Genomic DNA, 17,271 nt, shown 5'->3' with positions numbered 1-17,271 from the left:
TTTAACTAGAAGTAAACCTAATACTGCTAAACCATGCATAAACATAATTTGGAAGTCTGACCTTAAGTGGCATGCTTAGAAATGTTCGTTATAACTACAGAATGACATACTAATAAGAATGCTGTGGTCAGCTGATAAAAGAGAGCATATAAAATGTAAACACTTAAGTTTTTTTACTTTTTATTTGAATAAATGCAACGAATGGCTCTAATTGATTAGGTATGTTTTAATGTTCTGTACACGGGTGGTTTGTAATGTTTTTAAAACTAAATACAAATAAAAAGATTTGGTGATGATAACACCATTGTGAACTCTTCAGAATTCGATGTCAGCTACTGCCATGTGTACAGACTGAGGTCACGAATAGGCAGGGGGTCAAAGCAGTTATATGAGAATTTGGAGTGCACTTTGACTAGCAGATATCTGAAACCGTGTGATATACCCTCCAGAAATGTAACATAGAGAAGCAGACAGTGGATAAAGCCACATTTCTGGAGTGGGGGCAAAGAGCTTAGCAGAGCCTAGTGGATGCCTAGACAGATCCCTAGCTTTATGCTCCTCTATCCTGGTGTTGTTTTAAACCTCTCTATGTGGCCAAGAGCGAGTGCTATGTGTTAAACTCCTTATTTCGGAACTGTTCAATTGTGAAGTATAGCATCACCACCACGTTGTATGTTTCACTGGATAAATAGCAACAAAATAAACATTAAATATTTGTACCTTTCTTGGGCTCCAAAAGCAGCTTCTTCCAGATTGAAGTGACTCCCTGTATTACCTTTAATGGTTTACTTAGAGCTGTGCATGTGCTAGGTGCTAAAAGGCAGCACCTAAAAAAAAAGTTTGACTAACAGCTTCGGTGATAGTATTACCTTGAGGGGAACTGGCTGACACCAACGAGCTCTTCGGACAAGCGAGGAAGCCAGTAAGATGTACCTTTTCCATGTTGTGATATTTGCTCATAAGTGATCAACATCCTGGGAGCAACACCCTGAGTTGAAGGAAAATACACTGGTGGGAGGGGTAATTGGGGAGTCTGCCCCATATCACCCCTTACCATCCACCCTTAGCTACCTAATCAGCGCTGGACAAACTATCTCGTTATTTGAGGGTCTAGAGAAGAAAAAAGGGGGATTACAAATATGGCTTTAAACATCCCGCTGTACACTTTTATGTCCATAACAACTGTAAATACTCATGGACAATTCAGGCACGACTGATGCACACAAGACCCAACAACGCTAGTACACATAGAGCAGACGATTAAAGGCAGCTTTTGATGCATGTGATGTACATCATGTTGAACAGCAACATCATAAACACCTGATGGCAATTTTGATAAAGCACCAAGAACCATTACAAGCAGTCAAGAATGGAACTCTGACCAACATCATCAGAATATAGTTCAACATTTGACACAAGACGGGTCTTCTGATTGATTTCAGTTCCTGTGGGCTGGGAGTAGTACAACAGGAAGTGCGGCACATTCTAAGGAGGAGAAAAAGCAATGTTTGCCTATGCTACGCAAGATTTTGCATTCACTGAGATGGGAACATTGGTTCTTTTAAGGAATAATTTGCCCAAGATAGTTGTAAATATACAGAATGCACAGCACAACGAAAATGTTAGCAGAATGGTTGAATTAAGGGACGGTATTTTCATTGTATGGGTAGCTACATCAAAACTCCCATCCCAGGGCATTATAAAGATGGCCTCCTAGCAGTCAAGTTGGAATGATAAGGTTGAGATATATTCTTTCCAATTAAATTGTTCATGTATGACAAATCTCCAATAAATATAGAATTTGGTTTTGCCAGTTCCAACATTCTTCTCAATTCCTGCCAGCTCCTTGTTCACTGTATATTAGCACTGCTTCTTTTCTCTCAATATTTAGACGATATTTATGAAACACTAAATAACACTGACGGCGACTGCCCAGAACTCTATCAAGAAAAAGTACAGTTCCTTGCATATGCAGATGGCCTGGTTCTATTTTCAAAGACAGGACTACATCATCATCTATCATGCTAACATAAAAATAAATTGTGATAAAACTAAAATCATGTGCTTCAGCAATTTGAAACTAATTACACCTAGACAATTGATCAATGGAAAATTGACCCCGTGAAACATTACAAAAATGTTAGAGTTTAACTGCATCAGAATCTGAACTGGACACAACACATTATCAAACAGACCAACACATTCTCAAATACAACTAGTGCAATCAAAGGAATCGTTAAGAAATATGGTAGCGATGCAATAGGTTTTACCATCACTGCTATAAACTCCAAATTAGTTTCAGTATTAACATATGGCACTTTAATTATGCACACCCAGGCACTTTTGAAACTAGATAAAATCTTATTAATTGTGTAAGAAAAATATTAAATCTTACACAATCTGTTCCTCGTGCTAGATTAAGATTGAGCTGGGAATACCGTCAATCATTTTAGAGTTACAAAATTCTTCTGAACATCATATTCAATTGAGTCTCATTGCAAGATCAACCAGTCAAAAGATAATAAAAACAAAAGTACTTTAATAGAATAAAATTAATTTGCACCTCATTATGTTTCTGTGATGCTGCTAGAATATGCAATATCATTGCTAATCACTCTTGCTAAAATGGTTAGGATAGAAAGTAGATCTCTAATCAAGCAAGATATAAACATAGTTCAGTTGTAGTAGATCAGAATAAATACTTTAAACATAAAAATAGCAGCTACTTACAGGACTCTTATACATTTATATGACAGCAGAAGACAGACTACGCCAACGCCATTTACCTGGGTCTTCCGGCTACTCTCAGTAAACCCCTTCAAATGGCTCAAAATCAGGCAGCCAGACTAATTTATCGTCTCCCGCGTTGGCAATCTGCAAGACCACTGTTGAAGCAACTTCATTGGCTTCCTATTACACAGCGCATACTCTTTAAAGCTGCCTGTATGACGTTTAAGTCCCTCCATACACGCAGCCCTAAATTTATTCAAGAGCTTTTGCCCAAGTATACTCCTTCGCGCAACCTACGATCTGCATCACAAACTCTTCTGATTGTCCCCCGTTACAAATTCCAACGCAAAGGAGGACGCAGGTTTGCAACTCTTGCCACTAAACTGTGGAACTCTCTTACCCGGGAAATTCGCTCCTGTGTCACTATTCTCCAGTTCAGGCGACTCCTCAAGACATGGCTGTTTGTCCATGCATTGGTTTAACCCCCTTCAGCCTTTGAGTAGTAATTTCCCAGAGTATATCAGTTAGCGCCATGAAACCCTTGGGTGAACGCGCGCTCTATAAATTCTTGATAAGATAAGATAAGCAGTATAAGGACCTCACCCTAAAACCATCAGTGAAAAGAAGCTTCCTAGCACAATCTGAAGGCACACGGAATAAATCAATGGATTTCCAGGTACTTTGGCGCTTTTGTGCTGTCAGTAAGGAAACTACTGAACACATCCTATGTAATTGTGCTAATTTACACGATTTATGGAAAATATACTTAAGACCTTTTTTTTTTTATAAGGTAGAGGTCAGAACTCTAAAGGAAACAACCAGTGTTTTGCTTAAGGGATAACTCTGGCTGTGTAATGAAGTTTATGGCTATAACTGAATAATACATGAAGCAAGTAATTTGATATTTTGTAACTGCAACACTTGATATATTTTTATCATGCTTTTAAATTATCTGATTTTTTTAATGCAGCTGCCATGAACACTTGGATCGATTTTAACTTAGTCACATCTGTTTATGGGATTTTTTTTTTAACCAATCCTAAACTTAATATTTTTTTACATAATTTTATTGAGATACTGATATGTCCTTTTATTTTATTGGAGCATTATGGTACATGCTTTTATAAGAAAGCTAAAACAAAGTATTATTATTTTTAGCATATTCACTAACATTGCATGATATATAGTTTCATTTTATTGTTCTCTATTCTTTTGTTCTTGTCTTTCTTCCAATTAATAAAAAAAATCAAATTAATAACCGTTCTGCATCTCTCCCTAGACACCCATACACATCAGTCACTAATAAACATTTTCGTTTAACCATATAGCATGGATGTGAAAACTCACCTGTCCTTCAGCACCCGGAACTTTGGGAAGGTGGTACCGGATATAACGAGTAGAATATGTTCATATTGCGTGTTTCAATGCAGTTGATTCTTCCATTCCAGTGTTTAAATGTGAGCAGCTTCGAGTCACATTGATGTCTAAGAAATGCGATTTACAATACTAAGTCTATAAAACTGTGCATTCATCTGCACAAACCAAAACCACGATTCTCCTATTTAAAAAACCGAACCTGATGGACCATACGTCTATTTGAATTGTTGAAAAGGGGTGTGGAAGTAGCAAACATTGTGAACAGGCTGCCTATGTGGGTGCCTAACCCTGGTTACTTGTTGTATTTTTCATTGTTCAAACACTCGGTTTGCATAAGCGCTCTCTGCTCTACAGTTTACATGCAATCAAGGCTTTGCATCTACTCTACTCTGACCTAAATATGGTGCATACTTTACACACTCGGCCTGTGGGCTGTCCAATACATAGTGCAAGTGTCACAGTGCACTTACTTTGCTCTCTGCGGTGAGCATACATTTATCCTTGTGCGTGTACTTAGATCAGCATAGTTTACGGGTCGACTCAACTATAAATATTCAGCAGTGCACAGTAAGCATATGCTCAACACTTCCACGTACTTAGCTAAACCAGTCCTGTTGTCAGAACTGTCCAATGTGCATGCCCACATCAAAGTGCACGCACTAAGTTCTGTGCGGTGTGCACCTTTTCCATACTGTGCGTGTATCTGGCAGCACTTTCCGTGGACACAGGAATCGCCCCGCGATGTATTTATGGCAATTTGCTTTTGAGCAGGTTTGTTCCTGTGCTTGTACAATGCGCAAGAACGTATACTCGGTCCGGTGCATATACTCAACGCTCTGCACACAGCCCTGAACACTGGAAAGCAAGTCAGCGGTATCACCACGTCAGGAATCTATCCAATGGCCGTTTCAATTCTTATCATCGACTCCTCATTCCAGAAGAGTTGTGAAGGTGAGAAAGTTCTGGTTCCACACTCAGTCTCACCCTCAGCTGTTTCTTGCGTCAACTCGTGGCGACAGGCTATCTGTCGCTATGTACCCTAGAGCCGACCCACAAAGCTTTCGGAGCAGGCAGTCATGTTGGCAGCCATGTTGAATCTTAGGCAGTCTTGTTTTCGACATTTCGGAACTGCACTACAAGTCGTAATAGCGGACTTTTTCTGTAAAAAAAATACATATTTATTCGAAATAAGCAAACGCGTTTCTTATAGTAAGCAAAAAAACTATTTTTCATTAAAAAAAAGAAATGTGATCATAAAGCACGGTGCTTTCTAATATATTAATCATTGTATTTAATGTACTGACATGATATCGTGTTTGTACCTGTATCATGCATTTATTCTCTCTCCCAATCAGAGATTATATTTTCGTTTAAGAAGGGTGACTGATTGCTGGGACAGCTCGTGTAGACTATTTAGTCCTGTTTTTATGTCACATAGTATGCTGCGCCCTCCATTGTCGCGCAGTGACGCTCCACACAAGCCCTGCCCTGTCACAGGGCGCCGCCGAGTTTTTCCTGTGTAGCTTTTTTTGCTGCAAGAAGCTGAGGAGGCAGGAGGTGGGAGGAACACTGGTAGCGTTTTGGTGTCCTAGGAGGTGAGCAGAGCCCAGCTCGTAGGTGTCCCAGGGAGGTGGGCTTTGTTAATTTCGGGGAATGAGTAACAGTCTCCCACGGGGTGTGTGGAAGTGGATGGCATTTTCCAAAACCGCTGCTCTAGGACCATCCACTTCAAGACCCTCTTCTCGTATGCGTGTCTGCAACCTATAGCCAGCCTTGTTTGGAATCCCGCGATATGGTCATATTGTCAGATTGACTCGTGCTTATTTGTGTTCCTGAGAGTAAATATTTTATCTGGGGTTTCAAATTGCTTCTTTACGAGGTGCTGAAAATACATATTCATCTTGATTGAGTTTCTAGAATAACGTTCTCTTCATTTTCCTCAGGGTTCCCTGATTGTGTGGGTTCACCACATTCCTTAACTATTGAAGGCACTTAAATGTCCACATTTTTTATGTTTAGCTCTCTGGATCCTGTTACCTTGCTGGCATCCGAAAAAAATAATTCTGATTCGGATCCTGCAATGTCATTGGTTATTTGAATCCATGATATCTCCCCTGTTGGTGCTTTCTTGTTGGGTTCTTAAATGTCCCATATTATTTGTGTCCCGAATGCTTCTCCTTTTATTTTGTTCATCGCAGTGCCCCGCTTGTGTTTGTTTGTGTTTCCGAAAAGTCATGTTACTTGGATCCTTCAACCATGCATTTTTTACTTTGGTCCATAAAATCCAACCATACCAAATTTCATTGAGTCCATGTAGTGGCCCCTCTTAAGTCCCATTTAGGCTTTATACGGCAGTTTTTTTTAGTTGGATTTGTGGATGTCACAGCAGTCTAAAGTTTAGGCTGCTAAAATGCTTTACAATTGTCATCGTTGTGCTATCGTCGCATTTTGTTTTACACACAGTATTCCCGCATGCATGTTTTTGTCCTTCCACTCTTCTACAGAGCTAATCATCATAGTTTGCGAGCATGGCATGCTGATGCGACTTGACTTTGTTGATGTTATCTGTTGGTACTATAAGAACAATTTGAGGTGGGATTTGGAGTATAGCGCAGAAAAGTGTACTCTGCTGTCACTTGTCCCCTAATAATGTCACTTAGAAATGTATGGTAATGAAATGAGTGTCTTATTTTATTTTCAGTTTTATATAGCTTGGAGTCGGGTCGAGGGCATTAGGTTGCTTTACATGAGCACCAGAGTACATTACAAAAGGTTAGTCATTTTTTAGGCGCAAGTCATTTGCCCCGGATCACAAGATGTTGAGCCAACACTGGGCTCGAACATGTTAAAAAATCGGCAGGTCTGGGTGTTTGACCTCATCTCCTCCTATGTTATCAAGAGTGTGGCCTTCCTTATATGTTCGACAGTTGTTGGGAAAGAGAGTAGGGTTAGCTTGGGCAGTAAGATGTGGTGAGAGGTAAAATAAACCGGTAGGCCATTGCTCTGCCGGAGGATGCATGTCAGAAAGGGCACTTATTTGAAACTGCCTATACAGTATATCCTCTAAAGAACCTAGTAAGAAGAATGCTGTTTTAAAAAAATGTTTTTATCTGGATTTAACTTTTGGTTCAGATTTGTTCGATCATCATATTTTCCATGCACTGTGTTATACATTAGCCACAAGTGACTTAGTTGACATGTCTGTATTGTATATTTTGTATTTCTAGAGTGGAGTCTGTTGCCCATTTTTTATTTGAATGCCCGGCCTACAGATCCCCGAGATCCAGGTGGTTAAAACCACTGTGCAGGGAGCTAAGTACCAGACATCACATAGTCGCCTTGCGAATTTTGATGTCTGATACCCGGCCCCTGTTTGTCTGTGGTATGTCCAAATACTTAGGCTGGGCTTGGTCGATTAGACTTAAACCGCTAAAAGTTATTGTTTAATTGCGGTCATGTACTTGGACCTTTTTACCTAATTTATTGGAAAGTATTCTATCTTAATTGATTAGCCAATGGATTTTAATTACATAGTTTTTATTTGCTGTTTTATGTAATGCTTTTAAGATATTTCTTTTATCGAAATAAAGCCAATTGACTGACTGACTGACTGACATGTCTGTAAGATACCCTTTTGAGCTGTGCAAATGGACGGTATAGCACATATTAATAAAATGCACATTTATCATTTAATCAAATATGTGTCCGTCCATGGTCTCATAGCCTTTCGGGAGGCAGTGGATCATCTTCTGACATGCTTCCATTGATGTTTCAGCCGATGTGTTTTTTAAGGTCACAGGACTTGTGAAAAAGATGGGAATATTGTTAACACATCAAAAGATCATGCAGTAGTCCCGCCTGCCACCCCATACATCGAGATCCTGGTAGCAGACCATACAGCACCAACGGCGATGCTCTCTGTGGGTATCCATGCCTTAATCTTGGTCTCTAGGGCCTGTAGCATGTCAAGGGCGTGGGTGTAGTGCTAGAAGACGCGTTGGGCTGTCTGGTCTGTCTCAGGACAGCTCTTGTTCATTAGAGTCGCATGACATTCATGAAAGCTCCAATTGGCAGCCCACTCTGGTTTAATTACCCTTCAAGCTGTGGCTAGTTGTTACTGAACCCACTTTAATTCTTGTGCCTGTCTATTCCTTCTTTTGTGTCGATCTCGCGGTCACAGTAGCCCCAGGGACGGTAGAGCTGTGCCCCTCACCTGCAGGATCCGCGGGTCACCGGTGTGGACTGAGTGCCCTTTTTTCCTGCAACCCATCTCTCTGTTCAAGGTCCCACCCCGTGCCCACACATGCCTCTCCTCTGTCAGTTCAAACTCCTCCTTCCCTGTTCCAGCCCCTCTTCTTCTGGACCGTCTCCCGATTTAAGGCTGCATCCCTCTCTGCTCTCTTCCCCTCCCTCATATATTCTCGATCGTGGTGGTAACATGTCCTTCACTGGGACCACGCTTAAACTATTGTCTGTCAATGCTTGATTTTTTTTTCTTCCTGTGTATGGAATGTTCCCGGATCCCATAATTTGAATGTTATCCACTATACTGAGTCACTTGAGGCTTCCTTCAAAACACGCATACTCCACCCACTGCCCCAGGGAAAATTGTGGTAATTATTTTTGCTTACTAAATGACACTGACGTATTTTCCAAGGAAAAGGCTCACATCAGTTAGACGCTGCCGAAACGAATTATTATGAAATAAGACGGGTGTGAAGCCTTCTGTACCTAAACTTAAAATAAATGAATAATGTGAGTTGGATGTATCCATGCAGTGACTGTAAAATGAACACTTCATTTCCCTCTCCCCATTAGAGCTCTAACTCTGTTGTTGAATTAATGTGGGCGATTTATCTTTAAGGCTCCAGCTTCAACACTGAAGCCATGGGAGAACTTAATGGCTGGAAACACTTAATGTTTGTGCAATGTATGGCCACACTGTTGTCTTTTCTTACAAGAAGGTAGTGGAGACATTTAAACACAGTGAAGTCAAGAACGCTGTTCCATAGCCCAGGAGGAAATTAGCCTTTCTCAGAGTTGAGCGTGCTACCTTTGAGGTCACAGGTTAAAATCCTTATGAGGTCAGTTCATGTTTGCAAAGTATAAGAAGTGAGTGCATGAAGTGGGGTAGTAGTTGTGTGTTTTGCGGCATGAGGGGTTGATCGGATAAATGATTAATGCGTAGGCCAGACGTCCCCTCTCCCCCTAAACCATGTCCCCACCCCTGCTCCTATGACTATATGAAAGGAATCGGTAACCAGAGTAATTAATAAATAAAAATCAGTAGCTCTCTCGGCCGCGGGTAGAAAGCCGGCTGTCGGCCTCTCCTAGTCAAGCTTCTTGAAGTGACTCGTCGTTGCCTTGCCATGGCAGAGTCAGATCTCTGGATCTCTTGTCAGCCCCCGCCTCTGTCTATGAAAACGACGCTGCGAGCCACTGTCACCCACGTGAGAAGATGCGCTCTCTTCGACCGCAGGGAATGTGCTGTCAGTATCACCATCCACGGTGAGGAGTTACGCCCTCCTCGACAGGCGAGGAAGGCTGCCCCTGCTAGTATTATCCACGGCAGGAGATGCGCTCTCCACATTGTGTCTGGGGAAAATGAACACCATGAATGAGCATGGTCTTGGACTGCCGGCCACCTCCCCCCTTGAACACCGACTGAATTACCCAATTCAACCAGTCAACACATGGGGGTCTTTGGAAGTCAAGGGGGGGTACGGGGCCCCCCCCCTGGCCGTATTTATTAAAATATAAAAACAAATCAAAAATTTTAATCAAATAAACATTTCTGACAATTATTAAAATGCACACTTTTCAGAAGATTAGATTGACATCCGTTCCGACATGGTATGATGGGCTAACCTTAACAAATAGCTAGTACAGCGTGTTTCCTAACGTAATCTAATCATCCTGAAAATTAAACTGCATTCTAATATTTTTAATAAAGTCCTACGGCAAGGTCGCCAACCGGTGTCAGATCCTTTTACAGCTGCGCTCCCACGTTGGAGATGCGCATGCGCAACCCAGGGCACGTTACACCCACGTGCGCTCCCTGAACTCCATTTAACCATAACAGGAGGGCCCAGACACTCGCGCACCTTAGTGACGTCATAGTGTTGTGAGGGGTGGCTACCAGCCTGAGGAAAGCGTAGACTCCCTCCCCCGCACCCTTTAAAACGGGATATCATATCCTGCCCCTGAAGTTCTGAGAGAGACCAATGGCCCCTCCCGCGGGCGGCCCCTTTCGTGAATGGGTCCGCCCCCCCGTAAGGACCTTAAAATGCTGCTCACCGATTAATGACCTTACCGCCACAGGCCAGGTAGTTGACCGACTATCTGGCCCCCCCCCAACCGCCTACACTGAAAGGTCATAACTTCCTAATCCAAAACCCTCTACCCCTGCCATTTTGTTCCCTACCCCTATGGCATCCCTGACTCTGTCCACTGGACCCCCCACCCTGTGAGTAGAGCCTCTAAACGTCAACTCCTCATTATCAGCCGACTGTTAGTCTACTTGGTCCTGAGATGACCCCCTGTGGGATATTCTGTCATTAATGTGTATGAAATAGTTTCTCCAACCAAGTGTAGATCCTCTTTATCGAGTGATTCTTCACCGAGTGACTCCGTGCACTCGCCTAATTCCCCCCCCCCCCCTTTTACGTGCAGCCGGGGGAAAACGCAGCCCCCCATGGTGCAATCTGGGTCCTATCATCGTTACCCCATGTCCTAAAATGAACGAGGGTGTGGGGGCACGCCTCTCGAGGGTCCCTGCAGATGCTGTGACCGGGGGTATCCTGGTACTCCCATTCTACTCTTCCCACTGGCCTACTGTACAGTCTGCTAACCATCCACACCCAGCCACTACGCTCTGGAAAGTGTTTAAGTGTATGGTACTACCTTTACCCCACTTCCTGAACCGGGGAAATGAGGCGTTGCATAGGCCTATCATTCCTGGGGTTGCCGAAGCTAGGAATGCACACCCTTGTGTACTGTCCCATCTCTACCGTTGTCACTTACCATTTGGTGATCTATGCATATCATGCTGACACTGGTGGCCCTGCGTGCACAGGCGCCGTTACTGTAGGTATACATTTTCCTGTTACGGCAAATACTGCCATTTTTGTGAAACCACATCCTGCTACATTACTGCCGCCAGCCCAATATAAGGGCTTACACACCGAAACAATCAACTCTGCGTTGGCACCTCTTGCGTCTTTTGATCGCTCGTCCATCACACTTGCGTTGTTGTTTGCCATCCTCTACCTGACGTCAGCATCCCTTGGGCTGTCCACCTGTAGCAGCTGTTGTGATGCGGAGCACTCCAGATATCCACCATGGACCCGGCCATACATAAATGGAAAAGATAAACACAAACCATTAGTGTTTCTGGCGATAACTGCTGTATACGTGCTAGTCTTACATTGCCATCCCTTGCTACGTTTGAGGTACAATTGGCGTCAGATGCATACTCCTAAACACTTCCGACTAAGTGTTGCGCATCGCCTCAGTTTGTGTCCCCTGTAGCCTGACTGTACTAGTGTTACGAAGAGTGCCCTGTAAAATGGCCTTCAATAACGAATACTACCCAGTGTGTAGTGCAGTGACACAAAGGATGGAGTCCCCAGTGCACACCATAACGCCCTCATGACTCCTTAAGGATGATTAGGATATCAGTTTAAAAGGAACAGTCAGTTTGTATTAACACCCACCCAATCACAACTTGATGAAATATACGTATTCTAAGTATCGAACCCCTCGCGCCTGACTGTTGGCTTCGACCGTGGCTGACAGTGGTAACGCGTAATATAACTAAGGGGCAACCATAACCTATATATATTATTCTCATGATCCCAGACTGAGCATCATTTCCTCAACAAGTTGCAAGTAACAGGTGGCCCTCCCGCTGCCACACCTGATTGTCCAATCAGTTCATAGTATACCGCCACCTATTGTAAATGATGATGCGACATTAGTTTCAACAGATCAGGGTTTATTGTGTTACCGTTCATCAACCCATTCTGCCTCCCCCAGTTCAGCCCTGTTCATCTGCAAATCTGTCTGACCCTCCTGCCCATATAAGAGCACCAGCAGTATCAGAGATGGGATTTAGGCATGGTCACGACCTTTAGATCCACTCTACTATAGTGAGTTTTTTGCGTGCTCTATGTCCTCTGGGGAAAGTACCTGAAACTAACAGGCCTACTATGGAATGGCAATTTCCTGGCTGACCTTTGGTATGGCTGACTTACTTAGGCAAAAAACAGGTGGGGAAGAATTAAGTGCCAAATGCTGTTAAGTCGACACGCAAGTGCATATAGGCCTAGGCAAGCACGTACGCAAGTGTAACTTGAATCAGCAAGCCCCCCGGTCACCCCGAACTAGTATTGTCGATTACGTAGACCACTCTGCCATGTTACCGTTGTAAGTAGCGGGCAGATACCCAGGTGAAGTGGAAACACCCAAAAATTCCCGCACCCAGAAAAAATTATTATGGGGTTGCGGGGTCAGTGCAAGGAGGGTGTCAAGCAGGGATCAGATTGCAGTGCCCGCCCAGCCATCATGGTCACGTTGTCTAACTACCACATAAGTAGCTACCACGACTGTCTTGTCGCTGAGTCATAAAGGAACAGCGAGGGCACAGCAACTGTTATCCTAATGTCACAGCATTTAAACCCATGTGGGCAGCTTTTCATGCTCCTTGCACTCAACCATTCTGACAAATGATCGTTTGACGTGTTCTTGCCCCACTGTAGGTGTACAATGGGCGGCATCCCTGAGATTAGAATTAACATATTAAATGCATTTAGATACAGTGCCTCTAAATATAATTTTTTTTTTTTTTTAAAGCGTGTTGGTTATCCTGCAAATCTGTCATGGGTGCAGCCCTCCTGTGCCTACATTGGACATTCCTGATTTAAAGAAAAAAGATAAAATTCTTCCCATTTCAGCAGGCAATTTATTATGGCCCTGACCCATCCTTTTGAATAACTTGTGAGCTAACATGGCCCATTGCCATATTGCTATCACCAGTAGCCGGTGGTCACCCTGGCCAACTATGTACTGAACCCACTTGTTTGTAAACAGGTGTGATAGGATGTGGGATAGTACTTAACCTACCCACACAATTCTACTTAAAAATTCCCACTGCCTTATTGCAATCCCCAGTAGCAGGTGGTCCCACGGTCAACAATTCCCTGGACCAACTTGCTTGTAAACAGGTGTGATAGGATCTGGGACAGTACTTTTCCTACCCCACTATTGTACTTAAATGAAAATTCGTGAACATCAGAGGCTGGCAGTTGCTGGTAACTTGAGCCCAAAACCCGCCAAGACGGGGGATTGACCCCTGGTCCCGGGCTAGACCTCTGCATCAGGGTCTGCCACTCTAACCATCGCGCAACCCTTCTCCACCAAACTGGAGCAAAACAGTACTTGATATAAACGTGTAAACATTAATACATCCACTTTGGGCATTTGAAACTGAACTGGACTAATTACGTCACTTCTAGCATGAAATATTATTCCACTGTGGCTCTTTATACAGAAAGGAGTTGAGCCTATCATGTTTCCACCTTAATCCCAAGATATGTGTTTTAATGGCAATTTAAGCATAATTGACGTAAAACTTAGGGACAGGCTAGAATTTAGTGTACAGAAACCTCTGTCGCCCACGTGCAGTAATACTCTATCCACCAACCCTCAGTTCTATAGAGATAAATGTCTGACAAAGGGAGACACCCAGTAGCCGCTAACTGATGACCCAGGTCCCGGGGCATGATCGGTAATTATCACTACCCACTAATGTATGAAAAGAAACTTCGCTGAGGAGCAATTCTGAAACAAGAACTGGATAATCCTCTGCTGGGCAGAAAAGTTCGTGTTTTTTTTCAAGCACTCACCGTGCTGTGGCTAGCCAAGTTTACCATTAGTGTTCATTAGAGAAATGAGACACTATTATGTAATATTTAATGTACCTTTGCCTAAAGCGAACACCAGTACTGTGCACCACTCATCTCTAAATGTTTAGGAGTTAATATCCCAGGCCCATGCCAGGGACTAACATCACGCATATGAAAGATGTGCTTTACAAAGACAGTCTATTCTCGCGGCATTGTGCAAGTGGTGACGTTATTGGCGCACTAGATGGCAGCATAGACCGTTTAACCAATCTATTTATCACGAACGAATCTCACCACCCGTTAAGATTGCCTCCGTGCATCTTCATGCCAGCCAGTGCAGCGTCTAAAATTGCTACCTACGAAGCCTTCCTCAAAATGAGCAATGGAAGGGGAAACCTATTGACGTGGTGGTACCCTCCATCTTACTTATCTGCTTTTTAAGCCAGCTGTATGCCCTAAAGTGCTCCTACCCTGGGTCTTTATTTATGTATTTATGCTTTTACATATAGCGCGGACTTTACCCAACGGCGACATAGCGCTTCGCGATAAGAACAACAATGATACATGATGAGAACAGTCCCCGAGAACAGATTACAAAAGCAGACGTTAAGTTACGTGAGGTAATAGCGACAAATGCGAGCAAACAAAATTCATAGGTAGCCAAAAGTGCACAGGCAGAAAGTGACCTGTGTGCAGACCACAAGAGGAAAACAAAGTACAATCTGAGGTATGTTACTCTAAAATGTGCTAAACACAGCAGGCACAAGGACAAACGCCACACCGGCCTTGGTGGCATAAATTCTCCCCTCTGAAAATTTTTGCGCCCTATTATGGTCGGCCCTTTCAATGCAACCGAGACGTGAGTGATTCGGCAATCGCCACAGATCGTCCACATCAGAGTTCAGGAGAAGGGGGGAGTAGCGCTATCTCTGGTAATTCATCCCACCCATATAATACATCTGGGAGCGCAGGCCTGCTCTGCCCCGTCATCCTGCAGGACCGGCTTACATCGCCATACTCTATGACCCAATTTCTTAAACTCCAAAATGCCGGCTGCGGCAAAGAACCTGTGTGCCTCTTATGCCCCTATTAGTGCTGCAGGACATAGTATACCACAAGTGCTGAAAGGATTAATATCCCAGCTGTATCATTCGTAATAACAAAACTATTAGGACACGCATGGTAATGCCGCAGCACAAACACAGCAGTACTATCCTTTTGAGTGCCACAAGTGATGTAGATAAACAGCGATATTCTAGCCCCAAGAAAATTCTTGCACAGAAATTAAACGTTCCTTTGTCATGTAGTGGTCTTTTGTTAACTAACTGAGAATCGATAAACATTAACATTGCCCTGCAAAACATACAACTGGCAGAACAAGTCCCGTTGTTCGTCAAGTGCAATTCCTCTAGCTGAATCCCCTCACTGGTAATGTGCAGTTAGAATATGATGTGAGACACAACTAAGGTTCGTAAACGGCCTCACCTTTCACGGACAAACTAGTAAGCTCCCTTCCGACGCACCCCCCATGTCCACACTGCCCAAGTATTCAAACCCCCATGGCACATGGCACGGACAGGCATAATCGGACCCCCGTCTCCCCGTCAGCATAGCCCGGAGGCAACATTTATGACTGAGCCAAAGTGGGTTTAGATCATTTTGTCATGGCTGCGTGAGACATGTTATAGGATTTAGTAGCAGAAGACACTACTTCAATGTATGATGCTGTTCGAACTTAGCATAGCAAGGTACACACATGGATGGCCCCTCGTTATAATTCAAAACACTCAGTTAGGTAAGCCTCATGGTTTGATTGCATTTGAGCAGGTGAAAAACTGACATCCAGTCCTTAGAGCCCCGCATAACGAAAAACACAGCACCCGTGGCTCACCTAAAGCCCAACTGTCCTGCCCACTCCCGGGCTCCGTTCCGATTGATGATGAATCCGCTCGGCCTCCCCCAGCTCTTCTGACGCTACGACCGCCTCGCAACGTTCTCTGCCTTGGAGTCTCTCCTCGACTCTTCCTGCGCCGCGCCGATTCCACCAGCACGGCCTCCACTTTTGCAGACATCCTGGCTTGTCCCCGACCTGGCCGACAACCTGCAGGGGAAAAAAGCAAAGAAAATTACACGGCCCCACGGTGGGGCGAGGAGCGAGCCTGGGAGCGCGGGCACAAAGAGGCCGCTTCCCGCGCTCCCCAGGCTTTTAACCCTTTCGCCGCCGCGACCCCGCCCCCTCGCCCCGGAAGCACACCAGTACTTCCGGGGCGAGGGCGCGGGGCAAGCGGCCCCGAAAGGGACGGGGTGTGGGAGGGGCCGGGCCCCGCCATGCTTGCGTGGGGGCCTATTGGCCCCCCCTTGTATTGCTTACTGGCTCCCGAGTCCTAATGACCCCCACCCCCCGAGGAGATTAGAAGGCTGTAGTGTGAAGCGAGGCGCAAGGGAATGAGCCCTGACTGCAGTCTGCAGCCTTAAACGACCTGTCTCGGTATCGGTTTCTTGTCATCGCTCTACGGTTCTCGGAACCTTTTCCTTACTCATCATCCACCGGTACAAGTCTGCCGAAAGGATGACGGAGCTTTTTCTTTGGTTTGCATACTTTCTTGTGTCCATGATATTAAATGAAACATTACGTAATGCAGAATACATTGATTACAGACGGTTTATATTTAAGTAGGTGACATCATACACAGTGAGATAATACGATTCATTGTGTGCAGCGCACACCACAAAGATAATTTGTTGTGCCCCTTTTAATAGGAACCATTAATGTCCCAGGTTGCGATCTCATCAGTGGTATGTGAAAGGATAAAAGTCCGTCTTGGAGCTTTTTATGGCTTAACGGCGAGCTGATGGATGCACGCGCCTCCCCAAACTACTTTTCTCCATTGTCAGACTTTAATATTCTATGGTTGTATTTGTATTGAGTTATTACCTCTATGAAATGCTTTGACTTTTTTGTGTGATTGTGATAAAGTAAGAAAATGCCAGTGCCGGTATAGAGATTTTTTTTCTTTGGTTATTTTGATTGTTCTTGGAAAATGTGCTTTATTGTAGTAGTATTTAATGTAATTTTTCATTTCCCTTCCGTGGCCTAAAATATCTCCGATATTTTGTTGGGTGTCTGGACGCCCTTCAGGTGTATGGTTGAAATGGGGGTGTTGGTTGTTGAGAATGGAGGACTAACGGCCATGCTTGCAAGGGACTATGTTATTTCTAGTACCAGGAACGTGTTATGTATTTCCTCCCGGTGGCAGTC

General features: G+C 43.9%; 2 protein-coding genes across 6 annotated transcripts in view; one reads left to right on the top strand and one right to left on the bottom strand.

The window, feature by feature from the left end:
* The window catches only part of STRADB (STE20 related adaptor beta), a 181,768-nt gene extending 176,652 nt beyond the window's left edge, over nt 1-5,116 (bottom strand). Inside the window, exon 1 of one of the 2 annotated variants that reach the window (XM_078680220.1) lies at nt 4,078-5,116. The gene's annotated coding sequence lies outside the window, so the exon portion shown is untranslated. The remainder of the gene's footprint in view (nt 1-4,077) is intronic. The other variant, XM_078680221.1, reaches the window with a different exon arrangement.
* Nucleotides 5,117-5,553: 437 nt separating this feature from the next.
* Nucleotides 5,554-17,271, top strand: part of TRAK2 (trafficking kinesin protein 2) — a 704,082-nt gene continuing 692,364 nt past the window's right edge. For all 4 annotated transcript variants that reach the window (XM_078680216.1, XM_078680217.1, XM_078680219.1 and 1 more), the window contains exon 1: nt 5,554-5,702. The gene's annotated coding sequence lies outside the window, so the exon portion shown is untranslated. The remainder of the gene's footprint in view (nt 5,703-17,271) is intronic.

This window comes from Lissotriton helveticus, chromosome 3_1, assembly GCF_964261635.1.
Source record: "Lissotriton helveticus chromosome 3_1, aLisHel1.1, whole genome shotgun sequence".
Classification (NCBI taxonomy): Eukaryota; Metazoa; Chordata; class Amphibia; order Caudata; family Salamandridae; genus Lissotriton; species Lissotriton helveticus.
Note: the sequence above shows the minus strand (reverse complement) of the source record. Positions and strands in the feature narration are given on the sequence as shown.